The sequence below is a fragment of the Mirounga leonina genome, unplaced genomic scaffold, assembly GCF_011800145.1.
Source record: "Mirounga leonina isolate KUSES-001 unplaced genomic scaffold, KU_Mleo_1.0 Mir_93, whole genome shotgun sequence".
Classification (NCBI taxonomy): Eukaryota; Metazoa; Chordata; class Mammalia; order Carnivora; family Phocidae; genus Mirounga; species Mirounga leonina.
In genome coordinates, this window is record NW_023270854.1 from 21,656,259 (window position 1) to 21,679,344 (window position 23,086).

Consider the following 23,086-nt stretch of genomic DNA (forward strand, 5'->3'; position numbering starts at 1 on the left):
AAGAAAGAAAGAAAGAAAGAAAGAAAGAAAGAAAGAAAGAAAGAAAGAAAGAAAGAAAGAAAGAGTGAGTCATACCCAAGATTGGAAAGCCCAGAACTATAAAGATGTAAACTGTAGAGACGGTCCCTTCCAAAAACATTTGCAATTGAGTACATTCTAATCAAAATGTCAACTCCTGTCTTGAGGGAAACTTTCAAAGTCAACTAAAATTTCATGCAAATAGAAAGGGCCAACAAAAGCCAAAATACACTGGAATAAAGAGCAAAATAGGAAGATACTCTTACAGAGTCCCTGAAGTACTTTAGTGCTATAGTAATCAAAGTGACATGCTGATGCAAGGAGAGATATATAGAACACTGACAGAGAATACAGAGCTCAGAAACATAGCCTACATTAATGGATCCTCAATATACATTTAGCAGGATGCTATATGGCACTACAGAGCAGTGACAGAAGGATGATCCTTTCCGTAGAGGGGCAGAAGAGAACTGATAAGGGGAAAAATGAAAGGGATATTGATAAGATAACAATGAAATTAAAACCCTACCTCCCACCATATCCAACAGTCAGGTGCAGTCAATGCCTAAGTGTAGAAAGTAAAATGATAAAACTTTTAGGAGATAATAAAGCAGTATCTTGACAATCTTGGGGTAGGGTAGGATTGCTTAAGCAAGACAGGAAAAAGCAAAACTAAAAAGGTAGGAAGGAAGGAAGGAAGGAAGGGAGGGAGGAAGGAAGGAAGGAAAGAAGGAGGAAGCCAGGCAGGGGGGCGGGCAGGGAATTTTTTTAAAAAGAAGAAGAAAGAAAAAAGTTAAAACTAGGCCATTGCTCAAATTGTTCCTCTTGAAATTGTCCCAAGTCTGCCAACTTTGTTACCAGTATGTCACATGGCAAGTAGACACATGAGAGGAAGTTTTTAGAAACTTTTATAAAAATTGGACATGGAAAATTTATGTCTACTGGGCCCATTTTAAAAGTTATGTTTGCATATCAAATGCCTTTATTTTTATTTATTTTATATTAATTCATTTCATTGTATTTTACCAACGTAATAGCTAATGCCTAAGAAAAAAATTTAATGATGTGCAGAGTTTGAGAAGTAGTGAAATAGCAATGAATTTAAGATTAATTAAAAAAATAATTCTATTCATGAAAAGATACTCCACGATTCATTAAAAGACACTTTCAAACCACAGAATGCAAGAAAATGTTTTGGGTTCTTTAATTATTTGATGTGTTAAATGCACGTGTAAAACACCAAAGAAAAGGGACCCCTGGGTGGCTCAGTTGATTAAGCATCTGACTCTTGATTACTGCTCAGGTCATGATCTCGGGGTCGTGGGATCAAGCCCCACATTGAGCTCCATGCTTAGTGAGGAGTCTGCTTGGGATTCTCTCTCTCCCTCTACCCCTCACCCCCATAAATAAATAAATCTTAAAAAAACAAAACAAAACAAAGAAAAAGGCTTAATATTAAATGCAATAGTTGTACCCTATAGCAAACTTATAAAAACTCTCCTTGTAGCTTCTTTCATATCTCTACAGGGGTGTATTTCTTTCTTGATCTATCTAAAATTTTAGACATTATTTATTGACTTCTTAAAATGATAGCTGAGGATTTATACCACCATTCCACTTCCAGTGTATTGCTATTGAAATTACCCATATTGGTTACCATTGAAACTTACAATACAATACCCATTACTCTATTTCTTCTTTATTCAGTGATATTTCCTGACTTCATAGTTCGTAACAAGAGAATATTACTGTCTCTATCCATTGGTTTTTGTTTGCTTATTTTTTAAATCACTCTTCCTTTTTGTCATCTACTGTGTGCCAGATACTTTTTTACCCTTTCAGGATAGATTTGATAATGTCTTGTTCATTGATTCAAAAAGGTCAAAATTAATAAATGCTGTTTACATTTTCAAAATTATGTAAATATTGCTTCCTGATGGGCCAAGTAGTACACAATAATGACTTTTTTTGGTCTTATTTTTAATTTTTCTAGGCATTTATATTTCTTTAAAAAAAAGAAAAAAATAATTGCATTAATAATATCATTTTCTTCAAACATTCCATCAAATCTGCCAAATCCCTTCTGATGCAGTCTGGCTTGGTTGCTGTCTTTGTCAACTGCTCTTCTAGGGTGTTCCTTCATTGTTTTCTCTTACTTTGCATCCACTGCTACTTGTAGTGGGTTTAATTTTACCCACTACCCTCCCAACAAAAAAGATATGTCCATGTCCTAATCCCTAAAACCTTCTTTAAAAAAGGGGGGCATTGGGGGGTGGGGGAGCGTGTCTTTATAGATGTAATTAAGAATCTTGAGATGAGAAGATCATCCTTGGATTATCCATGTGGGTCCTAATTCCAATTATAGCTATCCTTATAAAAGAGAAGTAGAGAGGGTTTGGAGACAGATGGACAAAGAAGACCCCTAAGAAAGGAGGAGGAAATGCTATTGTGGATTTGAAGTGGATTGATAACAGTCACAGGCCAAGCCACGCCTGGAGCCAACATAAGCAGGAAGAAGCAAACAACAGATTCTCCCTAGAACCTCCAGAGGGAAGACAGCCCTGCTGACACCTCGACTTCAAACTTCTGGTTTCCATCACTCTAAGTGAATGAGCATGTGTTGACATAAGCCACCCAGTTTATGGTACTTTGTTACAGCAGCTTCGGGAAACACACTAGTCAGGGCCAGGGCTGATGAGATCGGTGAGGCAGATGCCTTACATGCAAACTTTAATGGGGCACCAAAAACCTCAATTTGAAGATAAAATGATGTTTTAAATGCAGTTTTTAAATTAAATGAATGCAGAAAACCCATGGTGGAAAAAACCACCAATATTTTAAAAACAGGAGAATCCGAGCCTAAACGTGTAGGACACATTTTGGGACTCACCTTGGTCCAGCCCGGCTGCTGGTCAACTACTCTCTAGTTCTTGGCTCCCTTGGTTACAACAAGTAACTTCCTAGGAAAAGTACGAGATATGTAATTTCTAAGCCCTTGGGTATCTAACAATGACTTTATCTTCTTTTTTTAAGATTTCATTTATTTATTTGTCAGAGAGAGAGAGAGCACACAAGCAGGGGCAGTGGCAGGCAGAAGGAGAAGCAGGCTCCCCGCTGAGCAGGGAACCAGATGCAGGACTCCATCCCAGGACCCTGGGATCATGACCTGAGCCAAAGGCAGACGCTTAACTGACTGAGCCACCCAGGCATCCCAAACAATGACTTTATTTTATCCTTACATCTGATCAACAGTCTGAATGTTTAAGGATTCCTAGATTGGAAAAAAAAAAATTCCAAAATAAATAAGAAGCTTTGCTTTTGTATCTTTTTTCATCCAGTTTGCTGAGTCAGGTGGTAACTTGTTTGGGAAACTTATCTATCCCTCCACTTTCTCAAATTGTGTAATAGATTCAGTGTAAGCCTTTTTCTTTCATCTAATTCAACACTTGACAGGACTTCTTAATTAGAAGACATATCAGGGAAACTATTTTATATATTTTTAAATGTGTTCCCCTTCCGTTTTATCTTTTCTTTCTTCTGGTATTCCTATTAGGCAGATAGTAGAAATCTTGACCCCATTCTCTTATCTTTGCTTCCTTCCAACTTTCTTTTTAAGAGAACAAGTCTTAAAGGTTCCTTCTCTTCCATCTTCCAAACCTTCGATTTTTTAAAATTTCTGTTTATATGTAAATTTCTCCAATTGTTTCTTTTTTGGAGTTACTGGTTTATGAATACATTGTTTTCTTAAGTTTCTCTAAGATTATTCATTAGTAGTTATTTAAAAACTCTGTTTCCCTGCATTATCTGGAAATTACTTAATTTTTCTGATTTTTAAAGTTTGTCATTGCCTTCCTTTATTGTGTTGTAAGAATTCTTAAAATGGTTGGTGACCCTTTGCTGTGAATTTATATTTAAGTGTGAACCAACAGAAATATTTACCTGGGTCTCCGCAGGTTGGAGAGACTGTCAGAGTCAAATTCTTTACCGTGTGAGTGACCGGGGAGCTCCCTATTGTGCCGGGAACCTCTCTATGCCAAAAGGCAGAGTTCTTTGCTATTCTAGATCTCCCTACACAGTCCACTCATATTTTCAGAGAAGATCCTTCCTGTTTGACTTATGAAGTAGTGACTATTTGTTAGGTATTCTGCACAAATGGGTAGGGCAGAAGACAGCTGTAGAGACAATCAATTGGATATTTTGTTAATATCCCCTCCCCATTTCCCTTTTTTTTCCCTCCTTCCTACCTCGGGGTTCTCCTTGGTAGTCAAGCTTCTGCCAGGCCGTTCAACACCATCCTTGGCTGTGATCCACCCAGGGCACTCTAGACCAGTGGTTATAAACTGATTGTGCAACAGAATCACCTGGAGGGCTTGTTAAAATACAGATCCCTAGGCAACACCAGAGAGCCTCAATCAATGGGTCTGGGGTAGGGCCCATTAATTTGCATTTCGAACAAGCTCCCAGGTGATGATCACACAGCTGATCAGGGACCACTCTGTGAACCACTGCTCACAGCTAACCTAACTTGCCTGAATATCACAAACATCCGGGGCTTTCTTTCCAGAACTGTTCTCCGGTCCCACATCACTCTGACAATTTCAAATTGGTACGCTTATCTGCCCCCCCTCCTCCGGAGATGATCATCAAGGAAATTTGGTTGGCTGCAGCTTCTTCAGGCTTGCTTCATTTCTCCCCTCCTGCGTCTGACTTTTGTTGTCTACAGATTGTTGCAATCTGTTGTGGACATATGCCCCACATTTTTTTATTTATTATTTTGGGGTTGTACCTTCCAATTCTTACAAACTTTTTCTATCAGTGCCTCAAGTGTTTTGGGGAAGAGATAAAGTTTAGTTGGTAAATAAGTCATCTTCAAATGGAACTCAGTTAAAGATATAAAATATAAAGATGACCCCTTCCCTTTGGCTACCAACTCAACTGGCACTCGGACCACAAAATTGATATGAAGTATTCATCAGGTAAGAGGAAATATTTTCAATATTAGGCACTGAAAGGCCAAAATCCTAGTTTCAGATGTCTAACTGAAAGCTTAAGCTTTAATACAAAAGGTATTAAGTTTCTGGGATCTAGTATGTATGTATGTATGTATGTATGTATGTATGTATGTATGTATGATTTATGGGATCTAGTAATTTAAACCCAAGCTCTCGCACTGAAATTATTTCCCTTTGTAAAGTTCTTTCCAGTTGCTGCCATTCTTCCCAGTAGCTCCCAGAGGAAGTGGTAGGGATGCTACCCCCATTAAAAGTACGAAAGGTTTGAAGTACCATGACATGATATCCATGGCCACACAGTCAATCCACCTTCGAGGAATTGTGCCCAAAGCACTCTGAAAACCAGGCAGTGGACCAATTCACAAAATTCATTTTCTTGGCAATGAAAATATTTGCATACACTTGGATATGTATTAAAGCAGGAAATCTCCAGGAGAAGCAAGACAGATAGATGTGTACTGTATTATAATGACTTTGCCTTTAGAAGCAAGAAATTAGAGATATAATGCTGACTCATTCCTTGGGGAGTTTCTGCTTTGGCTAAGTCTTTATCATGAAGAACAAACAACCCCCAAAATAAAATAAAATAAAATAAAATAAAATCACTGTGATGGATCAGAAACTGTACTGGACTGAAACCTCCTTGAAGGGAGGGGATTATCTAAACTGAGCTCTTTTATCTTTTCAAATAGAGAATACAGTCAGCTATGTTACTGACCCTAGAGACCTGTTTCTACATTTTGCATGATAGCTTCTTAATAGGCCCTCCCACAGTAGTTTCTCTGATGAAGTATCTTAGACAGTAACTATCAGCCAAAGGGAAGGGAATGAAAGCAGAATAAATTTTCAACTCTAAACTTATTAAACCTCTAGCACAAATCATCACATCACTTCTGCCAACCATGACAATCCACAGACATGCATTTAATCAGGGTCTCTCTCAAAAATAAATTGCTGGTGCCCCACAATACACACAAACCTCTTGCTATTATTCTCCTGATATTCATGGTTTACTGACTGTTTTTAATCATGGTACAATGGGATATTCTTGAAAGAATAACTATTAACATGAAGTTCCTTAACCAAGAAGTGTTCAGCATGAATTGATAAAATTACAATCTATTTATTTGCCATTACAATACCATTTAATAAAGGGGATATGGTAATTAATAGCTTCCAATAATCCAAAAAGATTCAACTATAATAAGTAAAAAGAAGACACCACAGAATAAATAACTACATTATAAAATAAAAGAGTGGGGTATCACAGAGCAAGGTATGGTGCTTTATTCGTAAACTTGAAAAAATATACATGTTATATTCGGGATATATCAGAGTCATCTGGAAAGCTAATAAAGAAAATAGCTTCACTGAAGAAGGACAAGGCCTGGACCTGGTATTTTTACCAAGTTCCTTAAAAAGCACTGCACTTAGGAGTTAAGTAAAATATGGGAGAGGTAAGGAAAGAGGAGAGAGAGAGAGATCAACATTACAGAAGGCTTTTGATATTAAAGAAATTCCTACCTCCCATTTTAAATAGATAAAATACCAAGAGAAAACTTCTTAGAGATCTCTCTGAAACAATGTCTCCATCTCCATCTCAATATTCATGAGAATATAATGATCCAAAATATCTTTGGGTTCTGAATACTGACTCACTAGTGTGTCTATGTAGAGGAAGTTTCCAGCCTCTCTGTCCACACCTGGAGTACAGGGTAAAAAAGAGAGACTATACCCAACATCTGAAAGAAGCCTAGTGGCTACTGAAGGGAGAACACGCTAGAGAAATCAGCAATACCAGCTAACAAGGGGCTTGGGCATATTGCTTTTTAATTTGAATAAATAAGTTTCAAAATTGAACAGAACTGAAAAATAAGTATCATTTTATCCATTTAGTTTAAATATTGGATTCATTTTTTTACGCACAATAATTTTTCTTTACTGGAAAAAAAAAATATATATATATATGGTCTCCATCTCATGCCTGCTTCCAGGTTTGTGTATGAGGCCTATTGTTCATGCTGACATTGGGCCACCCAGGGCTCAGCTCTTCCCAGACAACACTGAATAAAAGGCCCACTGAGGGTTGGGGCACCTGGGTGGCTCATTCAGTTAGGTCAAAATCTTGATTTCAGCTCAGGTCATGATCTCAGGGTCCTGGGATTGAGCCCTGTGTAGGGTTCCATTCTCAGCATGGAGTCTGAATGAGATTCTCTCTCTCCTTCTCCCTCTTCCCCTCCCCTCCACTTGCACGCACACACGCACGCATGCTCTCTCTCTAAAATAAATATATAAAATCTTTTTTTTTTTAAAGGCCTACTGAGGCTTGAAACGGGGAAACATTTCTGAAAGGGAAAGCAGTTATTACTTAAGAACAGAAAAGATGAAAGCCCCAGTTTCCCTCTGTGAAGGCTGGATGGGAGGGGGGCCAAGAACACTCACTGTCCTGACCACCTTGGCATGTCAGGGACCATATAAAGGAACCAAATGATCTCTGGACTATGGGGCCTTGAAGGATGTGGATGATGAACTTTGAATACTTTAATGCTCTCAGTTTATGATCATGAACAAATATCTTGACTACAATATGAAGATTTCAATCTTTTCTGAATCCAAGATCCTGTGACTCTCCAAATCCCCACTGTCTGGGTTGTTTCTATACTATAACTAAAATCTTTTGACTCATGGTTTGATTACTTGACACCCAGATAAACAGAGAAGTCCTGGGATCTAGGAATCAGGGACTTAACCATCAGCTCCCCTGCCCTGTAATTCCCACCCCTCAGTGATGATTCATGTTTGGTTACTGCCCACAGCCCTGGATGGACACTAAGACACTGTAATGTTGTGCCCACTGTGACGATATCAGGGAAGATGACAGACATGGTTTCCCCTGCATTCAGGAAGCTTCCATTTTAGTGGGGTAGGCAGGTGCTAAAAAAATAATAATAAAATTATAACCAGCAATCCTTATGAAGGACATTTGATGCATGGTGCTCTGATAGCAATTAGCAGTGAGTCCTAGAGAAAACAATGGATATTCCAGAAAAAGTGACATCAAAACATAACTCTGGGGTGCCTGAGTGGCTCAGTTGGTTAAACGTCTGCCTTTGGCTCAGGTCACGATCCCAGGGTCCTGGGGATTGAGTCCGAATTGGGCTCCCTGTTCAGCAGGGAGTCTGCTTCTCCCTCTCCCACTGTCCCTCCCCTCCTGCTCATTCACTCTCTCTCTTTCTTTCTCTCTCTTTAGTAAATAAGAAAATTCTTAAAACACACACACACAGAACTCGGTAGAATGAATAGGAATGGGCTTAACCAAGAGGAACTGAAAAGAAGATCTCCAGGAAATGACTCCATATTCCAAGTCTCAGTGTGGGAGGAAACAGCTTACTCAAGGAACGGAAAAAGATTATAATGACTAGAGCATGGCATAGAAACTAGTGGATGAAGTTGGCTGTGGAGGAAGGAGAGAAAAGTGGAAGGAAAGGATGGAAGGAGGAAGCCAGATCATGCAGGACTTTTAGGTCATTACAGTTTAGATTTGATCCTAGAAACACAGGAAATGATTGAACAACTTCACATATTTTCAAAAGATAATTTTATCCTCTGTATGTAAAATAGACTGTCATCTAATTAACAGACAATTGTAGGAGAAGGAGTTGACGGATGATGGTGGCTTCTGTTTAAGTTAGAGCCAGTAGACATAGAAATAAACACAACAAGAAATACAGTTATAGAGAGACAATCTTTGGCAAAGTAGCAAAGGCAAAATTATGGAGAAAGGATAGAAATGATGCTAGAACAACTGGACAGCTACATAAAAAATAAGGAATCTAGACACACCTTACACCCTTTATAAAAAGTTACTCAGAATAGATCATATATCTGAATGTCAAACAAAAAACTCCTAAAGGATAACATAGGAGAATACATAAATGGGCTTGGATATAGTGGTGACTTTTTAGAGATGACGCCAGAAGTATGATCCATGAAAAAAAAAAAAGATAAACTGGATGTCATTAAAATTAAAAACTTCTGCTCTGTGAAAGCCACCGTCAAGAGGATGTGAAGACAGAATACAGACTGAGAGAAAATGTTTGCAGGAGACATAGCGGATAAAGCACTGTCATCTCAAATATGAAAGAACTCTTAAACTCAACAATATGAAAATGAACAGCTCAAAAAATGAGCAAAAGGGCTGAACAGACACTTTCCCAAAGAAGATATGCAGATGGCAAATAAGCATATGAAAAATGCCCCATGTCCTCTGTCATCGGGAAAATGCAAATTAAAACAAGATACCATTACACGCCTAACAGAATGCCAAAATCCAGAACACTGAAGACACCAAATAATAGTGAGGATGTGGAGCAACAGGAACTCACAGTCACTGCTGGTGGGAATGCAAAATGGTACAGCTACTTTGGAAGACATTTTGCCAGTTCCTTATAATACTAAACATACTTTTACCATACAATCTAGCAATCCCATTCCTTTGTATTTACCTAAATGAATTGAAATTCATGTCCACACAAAACCTGTGTATGAATGTTTATAGCAGCTTTATCCATATTTGCTAAAACTTAGAAGCAACCAAGATGTCCTTTGGTAGGTGAAGGGATAAATGAACCATGGTACATCCAGACAATGGAATATCATTCAGCACTAAAAAGAAAGGAGCTATTAAGCCATGAAAAGACATGGAGGAATGTTAAATGGATATTACTCAGTAAAAGAAGACAATCCGAAAAGGCTGCATACTATATGATTCCAACCATATGACATTCTGAAAAAAGCAAAATTAAGACAGTAAAAAAAGATCAGTGGTTGCCAGTAGTTATATATTTCATTATATATTTGTCAAAACCAATAGAATACACAACACCAAGAGTGAACCCTTAAGTAAACTATGGACTTTGAGTGATATTGATATGTTTGGTATAGTCTCATCAATTGGAATAAATGTACCACTCCAATGTGGAATGTTAGTAATGGGAGAAGTTGTGCGTGTGTGGGGAAATAGGATATATGGGAACTCTCTGTATCTTCTATTCAATTTTGCTGTGAACTTCACAGTGCTCTCAAAAAGTAAGTCTATTTAAAAGGGGAAAAAATGTTTCTTAGAAAGACTAGACATGGCTCGCTATTTGATAAGAATGTTTTAAGTAGATGACAGAGAGAAAAAGTAAATTGCCCAGGTTTCTGTCTTGGACAACTCAATGGATGGGGTATCATTCACTGCAGTGGGGCTTACAGGAAGAGGGAAGAAAGAGGATAATGAGGCAAGAGAAATGGAAAAGGAAATCAGATTCCTGGTTTAAACTACTTCGAGTCCTTTAGTCCTTGCCCCCCCTCCCCACTCTTTTTTTTTTTTTTTTTTAATTTGGAGTCTAGCCTGCATCTCCTAACACATTTCATTGGAAAATGTCAGCCACTTATGGACTAGGCGTAGCTTGATTCTGATAGAAAAGTGCAAATAAAAACAGATGTCCTTGTACACATTAAGAAAAAGCATGATGGCTTAGAGCAAAGAATGTGATTTTGAGGTCTAAAAGACCTGGGTTTCAAACTTGCTTTGCATGTTCCTTAGCTGTGGGGTGAATTATTTAAACTGTCCCTCAGTTTAAATATCCCCCTAAGGGATACGGCATGCAGGGTGGTTGGGAGGGACATAAATTATGTTGTTGTTTTTTAGGTAAGTGTCACAAAGTTGGTCCTTACACCATAAAAGTAAGTGTTGGGATTATACACTGGGTGCTTCTCACATTTTAACATGAATTTGGCAGCTGTATAAAAATACAATACAATTAGGTGGGAGTGAAATCATGTTGAATACATACCCAAAAGTGGTGATTTCCGGAATTCTCCTGAAATTCAATCTATGAGTGGAGACTTGATACCGTACCTTGTATTTATTTTTTTGTTGTTGTTAAGAATTTTTTTTTTAATTTGACAGAGACAGAGAGAGCACAAGCAGGGGGAGGGGCACGGGGAGAGGGAGAAGCAGACACCCCGCTGAGCAGGGAGCCCGATGCGAGGCTCAATCCCAGGACCCTGAGATCATGACTTGAGCTGAAGGCAGACGCTTAACCCGCTGAGCCACCCAGGCGCCCCAATACCACACCTTTTATTGAAGATACTCTACCCTCTTCTAGAAGGGAGCTTATGGTTTGTTCTTTTATGTAAGCCATACCAGTAGTAAGTCCTCACGACATTTCAAAGCTCCATTCCAAATGGTAACATGCAGATTTCTCTTCTCTTGCCTCCTTGGTCTTTCCTTCCCCAAAAGTAGTTCTTTCAAAGGTTTAACTGTAGACATTCTGAGTATACAAAGGGTGCCTATATTATTAAAGAATTAAATAATATAGACTAAGTACCTACTGAGTGCTAAATATGACAGAGGGGGAAACAATCAAACAAAAAACACAACCGCCAAGAAGATTTAACAACAAACCACACCGAAATTCAAAAAAATAAAGTAAAGCTTTAGGGAAAAGGTCTTATGCCATCCACGAAATAATACGAATGTGGAAATAAACAGACCAGGGACTAAGGATTCTCCAATCAGTTGGGGTTTCCCCTGCAGAGAGGTGGCATAGCAGACCTCCTGGGTAGCACTTTAGTCTAAACTGTTGAGGGCAGTGGAGTGGAGCTCTCTCTGCTTTCTGTAGGACAGGCAGAGTGGCCAGTATGACTGGGAGTCTTCGTGATGAAAACTGGCAGCCTTCACCTGTGCTGACCACATTTGTAGTCTTTTCCCCCCATTGGTGACCTACCACATGTAAACCTTCTTTCTGCCTCTAATTTCTGAGGCACAGCAGCCGAGCAAAAAAATATGAAAAGGTTACTCATTATAAACTGAAAAATGGATAAACTCATAATTTCTCAAACATGTGAAACACATGTCCCCCAGGTAAGACCTTGCACTCCAAATGTCAGGCCAGAGTGAATTCTTAAAGCCGAGTTACATAAAGCTCCGAAAATGGAGTTTATAATGAAAACGTTGACAGGCTCTTGTAGCCACTGTAGTATAGAAAATTTAATATGTCACCTTGTTTTACAAGATTTTACTGGCAAAGAAGAAAATTAAAACATTTAACATCTTTCACTTCACCAAATTGCTTCCCTCCTCCAAAGTGTGGTGCCATTTGTAATGCTATTTCATTTATAAACATCCCTTTTATTGTCACTGGCCCGGCTCAGCTTTACACCCCACGTTTCCTTTCCAAAGCACTGACACGCTTATTGGGGCAACATTGCCTGATAATTGCATTCACATTTTCTGAAGGTATGTTAAGTTGTAAGAGTGCTGGTGGAGAAAGGGATAGAATTATTTACATAGCTGCACAGGCAACATAAATAATGCTGATCATTAAAATATCTTCTAAGAGCCTTTCAAAAGCCCTTTAAAAAAAAGAAAGAAAGAAAAGAAACATTTGTACTGCAGATATTTACACAAATCCAGGGGGAGAAAGGAAAGGATAGCCTAGCGTTGGAGAAAACATATTTAAATCCTCTGGCAAAATAGGATGACTGCCTGCATTTTCGAACACAAGCAGACAACAAGCATCATAATGAGGGATGGGGGCACCTGGTTGGCTCAGTCCGGAGAGCATGTGGCTCTTGATCTTGGGGTTGTGAGTTTGAGCCCCACATTGAGTGTAGGGATTACTTAAATGAATAAACTTCAAAAAAAAATGAGGGGGGGCGCCTGGGTGGCTCAGTCGGTTGAGCGACTGCCTTCGGCTCAGGTCATGATCCTGGAGTCCCGGGATCGAGTCCCGCATCGGGCTCCCTGCTCAGCGGGGAGTCTGCTTCTCCCTCTGACCCTCCTCCCTCTCATGCTCTCTGTCCCTCATTCTCTCTCTCAAATAAAAAAAAAAAATGAGGGATAATTTTCTAAGTCAGTTATAAATAATCAAGACTCGTATAAAAACGTAGCTATTAATCCAAGTCAGATTACCAACATGAATCTCTTAACTCTAGCAATATTTTGATATCTGTCATGACCATTTACTTTCATGATGTGTTAAACAGCAACTGGGGTAACCTGCCAATTGGCAGTTCACGTGCGTTCTCAGAGGGAGGAGGAAGAGTCCCAACATTTGCTAGTCCACAGAAAGCTCTACAAAGCTATGGCAGACTTTACTGCAGACTTTGGATAAGTGAGAATTAAGAGGTGTTATGTTTTGGGCGCCTGGGTGGCTCAGTCGTTGGGCGCCTGCCTTCGGCTCAGGTCATGATCCCAGGGTCCTGGGATCCAGCCCCGCATCCGGCTCCCTGCTCAGCGGGAAGCCTGCTTCTCCCTCTCCCACTCCCCCTGCTTGTGTTCCCTCTCTCGCTGTGTCTCTCTCTGTCGAATAAATAAATAAAATCTTAAAAAAAAAAAAAGAGGTGTTATGTTTCAATATCATGAAAGAATAAAGTCAAAACCTTGAATATTACCTACGTACTTTGTAGAGCAGTCATTATTTCATTAACTCTGATTACTCAGGAAGATGTGCTGATCCCACAGCATTGGTACTAAGAGTTTTAAAGAGGCATATATATATATTTTATATATATTTATTATATATAAATTTATATATATATATATATATATATATATATATAAACCTCCAGGGCTGAGACTCAACTGAAAAAAACCTTAGAGAAATAGCTGCGATGCTTGCTCATGAAGTACCCAATGCCCTATGGGACCCCAAGGATGCCCCTGGAAGCAATGCTTGCATCAAAGGAATACTAATTTTTTATGCCATGTTCCAGCCTTTGGAGATGAATTCTCCTTGCAACAGGGGCCACAAAAATCCAATCCAATAAAATCAGCCAGCATTGAAACATAGTGTTGAAATTATATATAGGCTTTATTAATCTTTAATACACTTTCTTAAATAGACTCCTAGTTGGTGAAATGCTCTAAGTGAAATTTCAGCAAATGAAGTCTCATGAGCAGCCCTTTTTAAGGGTGGTAGAGCTTTAGGGTTACAATGAAAATGATTTTTTTTTGGGTAAAATACAATTTTTAACAATGTGCATAATAGAACAACAAAAGTAGAGGGGCTATAAATCAAACAGTAGGTTTTATGACTATGGTGTTCATCAATGGATTTAAGACATAGAGGATAGATAGGAAGAGCCATCTAAATGGAAAGGTGTGTGAGTGTATGCATATTGTCTCTAGGGTGTGTATTTATGTCTAAATATCTCTGGACAACCTAGGTTGGAATATAGACAATATAAACCTACTTGTTTAAAGATCATAATGGAAAACATGCAGACAATACAATAGATTCTCTCTCTCTCACATATATATCCTCCCCCCAGCACTGATATTTATGGAACTACTTACATGCAATTACTCTGACCCCTGCTTACTAGATTCTCAATTAGTCATACTACCCCCAGGCTTCACTGCCTTAAGGAAATTAAAGTCCTTACTTTGGGTTCCTGAACCCAATTCCAATGCATAGAGGTTTTTCTGCAGCACCAACAATTCTCTGGACATCAACTGGGTGTTCTTACAATTCAACTCAATTCTGACATCTATCTGCCTGGGGACAGATCAGATTCCACAGGTTAGGGGTTCAGTCCTACTGCCCCCCCCACTCCCCACTTCAGAGGCTAGTTAGTCATAAACCCAGGTTTTCATCTGTGCTTCTGACCCACTGGCTACAGCTTGGAGGTTCCAACCACTTCCTCCTCCGGTTAGATTAATTCATTGGAGCAGCTCACAGAACTCAGAGAAATATTTTACTTACTAGATCACTGGCTTATCATCAAAGGGTATAACTCAGGGACAACCAGAAGGAGGAGATACTGTACCAAGTGTGGGGCAAGGGGGCAGAGCCTCCATGCCCATCCCAGGCGCCATTCTCTCAGCACCTCTACATGTTTACCAACTGGGAAACTCTTGGAACCTTCTTTGGATTTTTATGGAGGCTTCAATATATAGGCATGACTGACTAAGTCACTGACCATTAGCTATTGACTGAACCTCCAGCCCCTCTCCCCTCCTAGGAGATCAAGGGGGTGGGATTGAAAGTTCCAACCCTCTAATCACTTGGTTGTTTCTCCGGCTAACCAGGTCCCATCCTTGAGTGGGATCCCAAAGTCAACCTCATTAACATATAAAAAGACCTTAATAGTTCTCAGGACTAAGGAAGTACCCAGGGTTTTAGGAGCTCAGTGTCAGAAACAGGATGAAGGCCATATATATATTTCTTTTTTTTTTTTAAAGATTTTATTTAGGGGCGCCTGGGTGGCTCAGTCGGTTAAGCATCTGCCTTCGGCTCAGGTCATGATCCCAGGGTCCTGGGATCAAGTCCCGCATCGGGCTCCCTGCTCTGCGGGAGGCCTGCTTCTCCCTCTCCCACTCCCCCTGCTTGTGTTCCCTCTCTCGCTGTGTCTCTCTCTGTCAAATAAATAAATACAATCTTTAAAAAAAAAAAAAATCTTTAAAAAAAAAAAAAAGATTTTATTTATACATTTGAGAGAGAATGAGATAGAGAGAGCATGAGAGGGGGGAGGGTCAGAGGGAGAAGCAGACTCCCCGCCGAGCAGGGAGCCCGATGCGGGACTCCATCCCGGGACTCCAGGATCATGACCTGAGCCGAAGGCAGTTGCTTAACCAACGGAGCCACCCAGGCGCCCGGCCATATATATATATTTCTTATTACCAATTACAGTATTACAGCCCCAGAGCTCTATATGGTCCAGTGAAAGCAGTTATATCCATACCTGAGAGGCATTTAGAGACAAGCCCCAGTTAAGAACCTGAAATGAATTGTGTGAACAAAAGCAGCTTTTCAGATGCTTTGAGAGGGTTTCCAACCTGCCTTTCAGTGGAAAACACTAAGCTCTGGGGTTAAGGCAATAGCTTTTGTCTTTTAATAGAAAGCCTCAAAAAAAAGCCTCTAAAGAATTTTCAACTATAGCAGTGGGAGGAGCAGTTTTAAATATATCAATACTATATTACATTATTTATTATGTAAGTGTGTGTGTGTGTGTGTGTTTATTCCCAGCGTTTATTCTATTGTGTAGATTTGGGACCTACCCTGCTTATTTATTTGCTATCAAAAATATCCATCATTGTTGTTTTATTGTTGTTGTTTTATGCTAAACTCAGGATTCAAGGTCCAAAACAAGTTATTTGCTACATCAAGAATACAAGGCTCCTTCATGTATCCCAATGGCTCCCTATTCGCTAGAAATCAACTTTTCTGATTTATTCTAATTCTCACAGCTACTGAATAATGGGCTTTTTAACAATTATGGGAGTAATGGCCAATGGGTTAGACTGCTTATTACAGAATATGTATAGATTCTAAGTATAAGATTAGACTATTAAAAAAACAATAATTTCCTAAAGGGAGATGAGTAAGGGCTTTCACTAACAGTACTTTCATCTACATTCTAACAGGAAAAGTTTAAAAAGATTTAGGGACTACATACACTAAGATTTTCTATGATTTCTTTTAACTAACATAGTTCTAGAATATCCCCTAAGTTTAAAGTTTTCCTTACTTTGTAGAAAAACTTTGTATCTAATATAAATATCTCAATTCAAAGGTCTTTATGTAACATTCCATTTAAATAATACATTTTACTATGGACATAAAAATATAATAGGAAAAAAAACAGAACCAGTGATAGGTTCATAAAAGTAAAAATGCTTTATTAAATTTATTATCAGTCATAATTTCATCAGAGATTTACTATGATGTCACCTGAGCTATCTACTTACTCTGATTTAAGTCTTTGTTAGGCCTGACATTTATCAAAAAAAAAAAAAAAAATCAGGCTTTTGTATTTCAAAGGGGTCTTCTAGAATGCAAAAGAGTTTTCTGTTACTATCACTGAGTTATTTTAAATATTACTCCTTCATTTTTATTATAGAACCAGCAAGAATCACACTGTAGCTAGCTTAAGGTTTGAATTAAAAAACAAAACAAAACAGTGCTCTTAAGATAATGATTTTTAGAATGAATAATTAGCTATTTCCATTGTCACATGAATTAGAATCCATAACAAAGAAAAGGAAATGAAAGGAAGATTTTAAAAATTTATTTTGTTGATGTTTCTACTATAAAAAGCCCTGTCAAGTTCTCTTTTGTAATTTTTATAATGTAGAAGATGTCTTTCTACTGTGCATATTTTTCAGGAATATATTTCTATTTTAATTTTATTGCAGAGTTAATTGACTTAGGAAGGAGGCAACTAAAAACCTATTCTTTAAAATGCAATTATTTAAGCAGAGGGTGTGGGAGGATGTGGGTAAGGAGGCATTGGGGCAATGCTGGTGATTATCCCAGTTTTATTTAGCAATAAAATTAAAAGAAAATTGTTAGATTAGCGTGCATATAACAATTACTTATATCACCACATTTCCTTCATATATATACATATTTTTTCTCTCTCATGTTTTAACCACAAAACAATAGGAACATTTAGCTAACTGGAGATAATTAAGACCATTAAAAATTATGGAGTCTGAACAATTTATTTTACTACTTATTGTTTGAAAATAAATACTATCCCTATTGGTTTAAAATAAAAAAGCTTTGCTCTGTAACTGCACCTTCCCAAAATAGAATTTTGAGAGTATTCAAAGGCCTTGGGATATATTTTCCAAACTGCTTGACCAGATGAACTTGACCTTCTAGGCAAGATTCTTATATTTGTTCCTGTAGAGAAAAGGAATATGAGCATTTTTCTTGCTGTTACCTTTATATAACATTTGAGTGACCTGAGGCAATGTAGTTTATTCTCCCTTCTCTTAAGACAAGCTCCTTTTTCTGTTTCCTTTTAAGTAAAAACATAAAGGTCAGATTATCATTTCACAAAATGCTCCATTCAGCTGAGGTGATTCTAGCTTCTCTCACGATAATATGCTTTCACTAATTATTTCATAACTCATTTAAATGGGAGGCATTCTGGAAGGGAATTCACTGCAACAACTCCTCAAGTAACTAATTATTTTTTTTTTTTAACACAGGGGAATTTTAATTATAATGCCTGTGTTATTTAAAAGCAGTGTGTGACAATTTGCATCTTGAAACATCTATTGTAATAGGGAAGAAAAAAAAATATGCTCCTGAATGAAATAACAATTCAAGTAAAGGCAATTTAGTTGGCCTTTTATTTCCTTGATTTTCAAGGAACAGAAAGAAAAAAAATGCAAACTGAGCCTGAATTATAAAACCACTTACAGAGATTAAAAGATAAGAAAAATCCTGGCCCTATAAAGAGTACATATAAGCTTATTTTTAAAGTTACATGTTCTCTATACTTTAGGAGAGATTTATCATGTGTCATCATTTAATGTATAGCTATGGTGGCAAAATCTCATTTTAGAAGAAAACAACCAAATCACAGTGTTTTCCCACAGGGAGTTGATATTTTCAAGGGACTAAATGGATAAATAAAACCTATTATTATTGTATTATTATTATTATTATGACAATGACTATTACTTTCCCTTAGTTTATATTTTGGAGAGTTTTATTGGTTAAAAATAAGTGACTAGGTAAGAAACTATTCACAGTGTCCTTATATATAGTCCTCAGATTGAGAAGCAAAGTGATAAGGGAATAAGTATGTGCCAGAGTTAGACAATGTAGGTTCTAGTTTCTGCCTGTAGATAGTCACTACCTTTTTTTTTCGGTTTATTCTCCATCAATTTGGGTATCTGTATCACAGAGCCTTTTTGAGCATTATGAGCTAATGCATATGAATATACTGTACAAAGAGGAAAATATTATACAAAAGTCAGCAGTTTTAATAGTCAAAATGTAAATGCTTAAAAATTAACAAAAGAAGAATCTACCTAGATGCAAATGCTCTATGATGTATCCTGCAATCAGCGTCCCTTTACGTGAGGAGGAGGAGCAGTGGATCCCACTACATCCCCAAGAGAGTAAATACAAGGAGCAGTAGCACTTAGGTTCCAACTGCGACCCACATAGCCCTGCAGGGGTAGTGGGTGGGCAAAGGAGCTGGGTGGTTGGGTGGGTGAGTTGGGTGGCGGATGGGCAGTGGTGGTGTCAGGGAAAATAAACAAGATGGTACTTTCATGATTATTCAGAGGAGCTCTGCAGTGATATGATTTTCTTCCACACTGGCATTGACTCCCTTGTCCCCCAGGGGAGAGGGAGGTATGATAAACTCTCTGTCTAGACCAACTAACTCCAGTGAACTTAGCTTCAGTGAATCTTTTTCAGTTGGAAGGACATTAAGGAGGCTCCGTGGAGAAGATTGCCTGGCATCTTTTTTTGAAATGATAACAGCTGTTGCATGATCTAGAACTCCTGGTCTGACCAGTACAAATTATATTGGCTTCATGGACAGAACACTAGATCAGGTTGTGAAAAATGAATCTTCTAATCAAACAAATTTTGGCACAGCTTGCCAACAAACTGCATAGATTCAACTTTTTAAAAACTCAATTCAGGCTTGCCAGTTTGTGCTTGTAGATTGCAAAAGCAGATATCTGATCCAAGATGACAATATTTATAGCTCAGGATTTGTAGCCTATATTTCTTTCTCTCCCAACCCCTCCAAAAATGTTCTGTATCATCACAAGGAATATTCAAAGTTGTCATTTCCTAATAATACTAATTGTAATAACATCATAATACCCATTTTTAGGTCTATTTGTACTCTTACTGCTGCCATTGAATAAGAATCTACTCTGTACCAGGGCTTTACATGCTAAATGTTACTTAAAAGCCAGCATAGCCTTAGAAGGTAGGTTATTATGTCAATTTTACAGTTGAGAATCCAGAGGCTCAGACAGTTGGCAACATCTGGAGTAGGAAAAATGTGCTTGGCCAGATGCAAGCTCATCTTGATGTTATGGGTATCAAAAGGAATGAGGAATCGGCACATGCCTTTTTTATTTTTTTAAGTAGCATATGGATATTCCAGTCCAGTCCACCTTCTACTTCCAAAGTCCTCAATAGTTCAGTAATTTATAGACTACTGAGATATAAATCAAATTATTCCAATAATTTATCGACTACTGAAATATAAATAAAATTATTCCAACTCTGTCCATCAAGTAGGTAAGTTTAATCTCATTGAGTACAAAAACAAAATAAAGAAAGAGAGAGAGAGAGAGAGAGAGAAGTCGAGGAGGAGGAAAACAAAAATGACATTGACAGTGTAGAAGCCAAGGGCAAGGTGCCCCAACATGGACCACTTTGGCATGAAGATTATTCTGAGCAGAAAGCAAAAGAGACCCTATGGGCTCAAGAGAAACTTTTGCCCCTCCCTTAATTATACAGAGTAATCTCAGTTGGAGGTCTTTCCCAGGACAAGGGTTATTAGTGGAAATAAATTTTATTTGAAAATTTCTGCCACGCATATGGCAGGACAAACCTCTAATTACCAAACTTCTATTCTCCTTCTTATTGCCCTGTGAAGTGCATTCCTTTCCTCTGAAATCCCAGACCCCTACCCCTACTCCTTAGTTCAGAATGACGTATATACCTCATTTTGTCTGAGTGTCTTTGGAATTCCCATGTCTGTGTGGATTCCCTGTATGCATGCTATTAAATTCTATTTTCTCCTGTTAATCTGTTTTATGTCAATTTGATTCTTAGTCCAGCTAGATGGACCCTTGAAAGGGACAGAAATTCTTACTCCCTGACAATGGAAACCACTCCATATATTGCATAAAGCTCCATGCATTCACTGGCAAAACAAATATCTAATGAATAACTACTAAACATGCCCAACACTCTGACACATATAGAGAGGAGAAGGGAAGGAGAAGCTTTGCAGATAAAGTTTGGCTCTGCTTCTCTCTTTACAAGTCTCAATCTAGAAGGCTAAACAGAAATATCCATGGCAGAGAAATATTGCACCATTTTAGACTAGAGCTAACTGGATACAGATAAAATTCCCAAGTTTCAGCCAGTACAGGCCACGCTGCTTTCAAATGGAATAACAGCCCTTACTGATAGAACTCGCAATTACCAGGAATGCCAAGAGTCAGTAGCTTGTTATGCTGAGATTTTTTTTTTTTTTTTTTTTTTAGAGAGAGGGAGAGAAGAGGGGAGGGGCAGAGGGACAGATGAAAAGAGAATCTCAAGCAGCCTCCATGTCCAGCACTGGGGGCTCCATCTCACAACCCTGAGATCATGACCTGAGCCGAAATCAAGAGTTGGAAGCTCAACCAACCGAGTCACACAGGCGCGCTATACGGAAACTTTTAATAAGATGTTGGATGGGATGGTAGCCCTTGGTTTATCTTTCCTACTCCCCCTCCTGCTTCAGCTGAGTGTGCACTTCGGTTTAAGAGTTTGAAGAGTATGTGAGAAGTTCCTAGAAAACAGGATGAATGGTGCATGGCAAGATCATGGCATGAAATGCTCTGATTGATTAAAGACAGATTTCATTTGCCACATTTCTTTTTCTCAAAAGACACTTTGAGAAAGCAAAAATGGAAGAGAGGCATTATTATTTTAAATGGACTCTACAGGGGCACCTGGGTGGCTCAGTCGTTAAGCGTCTGCCTTTGGGTCCTGGGATCGAGCCCCACATCGGGCTCCCTGTTCGGCGGGAAGCCTGCTTCTCCCTCTCCCACTTCCTCTGCTTGTGTTCCCTCTCTTGCTGTGTTTCTCTCTGTCAAATAAATAAGTCTTTAAAAAAAAAATAAAAATAAAAAAATAAATGGACTCTACACCACACCTGAGGGTACAAAACAGGTTTTTTGGGGGGTTTTTTGGTTTTGTTTTTTCACTCAAGCAAAGCTGACTGTTACCTTCTAGAGGTGACTGGTTTATTGACTGCTAATGCTTTAAAAATGAGATTAAATCAGGCCCATGGTCTTTATTACAAGGAAGATATACGCCCCTTGTGCATTCCAGTGGTTTGGCAATCTTAACCTCGACAGACATAACATTGATGTATGCTGTGTTGCCAAACAGCATGGTAAGTGTTTAAAATGCTGTGAACAGCCTTATTGCCTTGAAATGATACTATCTAATATTACATTGTAACTCAGTGACTGAATCGGCCCACCCATCCTTCTACAGAATAGGAAAGTCGAAGCCACTTTGTTTTAATAGCTCACAGGTAAGGGATCATTCTTCATTTCACCATTGAAACAGAGCACGTAAAAGTGAATCTAGATTGCAGGGAAACTGAAACCACAATGCATCCGGTCATTTTCATTAACAGCACATATTGCATCTGCCTTTTAGAATCGGGTGTCAAAACGCCAGCCTCGCTCATTCAGATTGTCAGAACTACCTTAGCACCCTTTCCACTTCCCTTGGAATATTCTGGGAAAGCAGATTTTACCTTAATCCTCAGGGCTGATTCTACTTGCTCCTTTTAATCAATCATAATTAACATAGACTTTCAGTCCTCTCTACACTTTATGCTCATCAGTCAAATTCCAGACATCCATCACTCAAAGGACCCAGGGGGCTGATAGCCTTGGTTTGCAGGATCAGAATGCCACCTCACGTTTTTGCTGAGTAAAGAGGACTTTCTGCAACCGTGCTTTGGCCTGTCATTGCTAAAGCAGGCAGGATACCACCAGGTGGGCTGACCAACCATTCTAGTTTTACTTGACACTGAGGGCTTGGTTCTTAGGGCATGGTATTTTCAAATGCTAAAACCAGCTCAGTCCCGGTTCAAGCAGGATGGTTGGCCACTTATCTCTAGGTGAGGACCCGGCCCCCTAAGACATCTTTGCTCAGGCACAGTCTGGTTTGTGATACTCTTTTGTGGCACAAAACTGGATTTCTGGAGTAAGTGCATATCAATAAAATCTAATTTTTTATGCTGTCACCTGACAAGAACATCTCTTGCAGATTTTAACTTCCTCACACCCTGGTAGAAGAATGTGTGCTGGGGTGGTGGTCCTGTCCAATTGTCCTAGCACATGTTATTGCTGAAAATGAGTCTTAATTCTTATCAGTATTCTAGATTTTAGATGAAATAGGACCTGGGAAAAGAAACCCATATCAAATGGCTGCCCTCTTGGTTTAATAGCAAATTTTTATTTCTCATTTGGAAATCTATATATTGCAGTTCAAGCCATT

General features: G+C 38.6%; 1 protein-coding gene across 1 annotated transcript in view; it reads right to left on the minus strand.

Moving 5' to 3' along the window:
- The window catches only part of DCC (DCC netrin 1 receptor), a 1,173,370-nt gene that overhangs the window by 740,658 nt on the left and 409,626 nt on the right, over window positions 1–23,086 (minus strand). The gene's annotated exons all lie outside the window — the stretch shown is intronic.